We start from the raw sequence: 2,081 nt of genomic DNA on the forward strand, positions 1-2,081 counted from the left end.
AAAAAAAAAAAGAAAAAAAAAAGAATTTTCTACCTCTGATTCCAAGCTATTATTATTGTACTATAAATAGCCCATTTTAAATAAGTTATCTAATTGTTAGCCTTAAATCTGTAGACCTCATACTTTATTCAGATATATGACTAATGTTTGGTTGAATGTCATAATTTTTAAAAATATGAAAAAAATAGTACGTATACTTTCCTGAACTTCTGCATCAAAAATATTTTACATGGTCAACATAATCACTTGACATACAAAACCTACAATACATTTCTATTCAAAGAGTTTTTGCAAAGTTTATTTTGGGTGTTTAACATTCTTCTCAATCCTTTTCTTGTGTTTCAAATTCTCAGGAGGATTAAATTTGTTGAAATGAAGTGCAGCTTCAATTAGCAAGAAGAACATATGTGTGCTCTTCATTAAAATCCCCAGGTATCATGAGTAGCAGTTCCTTTTAGGTTTTCAGATAATTAAAGCCTCATACACATTTTCTGATACTCCATCTGGCATTCAAGTGCATTGAACTATAGACCACTTGGTTAGCAGACTTTTGAAAGCTTAATAACAAACATTAATATTGAGAACAACTCTGCTTTGCTGTTGTACAGAGAGGTGTATTGTTATGATGGGGAGCAGCACCTCGTCCTCCGTGGGGAAGTCATCAAGTGCCCCTGTGACCCAGATCCAAGGGACCATTTCTGATAATTGTGTGGTGATTTTCTCAAAAACATCCTGCTCTTACTGTACAATGGCAAAAAGCTTTTCCATGACATGAACGTTAACTGTCAAGTGGTGGAATTGACATGCTGGAATATGGAAGCCAGTTTCAAGACGCCCTTTACAAGATGACTGGGGAAAGAACCGTTCCAAGAATTTTTGTCAATGGAACTTTTATTGGAGGTGCAACTGACACTCACAGGCTTCACAAAGAAGGGAAATTGCTTCCACTCGTTCATCAGTGTTATTTAAAAAAAAATAAGAGGAAAGACTTCTAGTGATGTAGGCACTTGTGACTTTGTTAGTAAAGTGTCAGTTAAAGTGGTAATGCCTGATAATACCTGTTAAATGTTTGAGGGTGTTTTAGATATGTGAATTATCTTCACGAAGAAGCTGTACAAATAATGGACAATAAATTGCTGTGTAAATCTCAAGAAAAAGAAAAAGAGACACTAGTGGATCTTATCTTCAGTCATAACCTTGCTAGACAAATGATTAGAAGTCTCTTGAAGGTTTCAGTTTAAATAAATCTTAAAATATCTACTAAGATGAACATGGAGGTAGAAAATAAGGTTGGAATATGTATTTCACAAGGTATTTTCATTCCACTCGCTAGGTATAATATCCCCACCCTCATGGCTACCAAAATATATATGTCATAAAAGCAGTGATCAAAAGACACTTGCTGACACAATAGGAAAAGCTATTACCTCACTGGTTCCCAATACGTATTTGTTGAAATAATACATGTCTATTCCTAAACATTTTAGAATTTAAGGTAATGGTGGGACCAGATCATGGTGCAGAGATAATGCAACTGACTCACATAGGAAGGTCCCAGAATCATGCCCCTAAACCAGGCATGCACACATTTACCTATGATCCAGGACGGCTGAGACCAGTGGTTTCTTACAGTGTAAGGACTTTGTTGGTTTCTCTCTCTCTCTCTCTCTTTCTGTGTGTTTCTCTCTTTCATGGAAGAATAAGCTGATAAACTTTAATCAATATAATAATAGTATTTGTAATTTGACCCACTTTATAATTTGCATGATTAGACATATAATAAAATTTCATCTATAATAAAAATAAATTTCACATTTACAAATTTTCCCAAAAATGAGTCCTTAAGTTTTGTTTTGTTTTTTTTTTTTGAGAGTTTTTTGCTATAGAGGGCGTGCACTTACCACAAAGACAAAGAGAGACAGAGAGACAGAAAATGAGAAATCACTCCCTGGGGGGATGTCCACACTGCAATCCCTTGTCCTCCATTCTTCTGTCGGAGTCTTGGGCAAACACGCACACACACCCAACATGAGTTTAAGTCACCAGTTTTGGGACTTGAACCATGGTCAACTACATGGGAA

At 35.4% G+C, this 2,081-nt stretch overlaps 1 pseudogene; it reads left to right on the forward strand.

Annotated features, from left to right (window-relative positions):
• Positions 1–625: 625 nt before the first annotated feature.
• LOC102495303 (glutaredoxin-2, mitochondrial pseudogene) lies at positions 626–995 on the forward strand (annotated as a pseudogene).
• The last annotated feature ends 1,086 nt before the right edge of the window (positions 996–2,081 follow it).

This window comes from Tupaia chinensis, unplaced genomic scaffold (assembly GCF_000334495.1).
Source record: "Tupaia chinensis unplaced genomic scaffold, TupChi_1.0 Scaffold145607_1, whole genome shotgun sequence".
Classification (NCBI taxonomy): domain Eukaryota; kingdom Metazoa; phylum Chordata; class Mammalia; order Scandentia; family Tupaiidae; genus Tupaia; species Tupaia belangeri.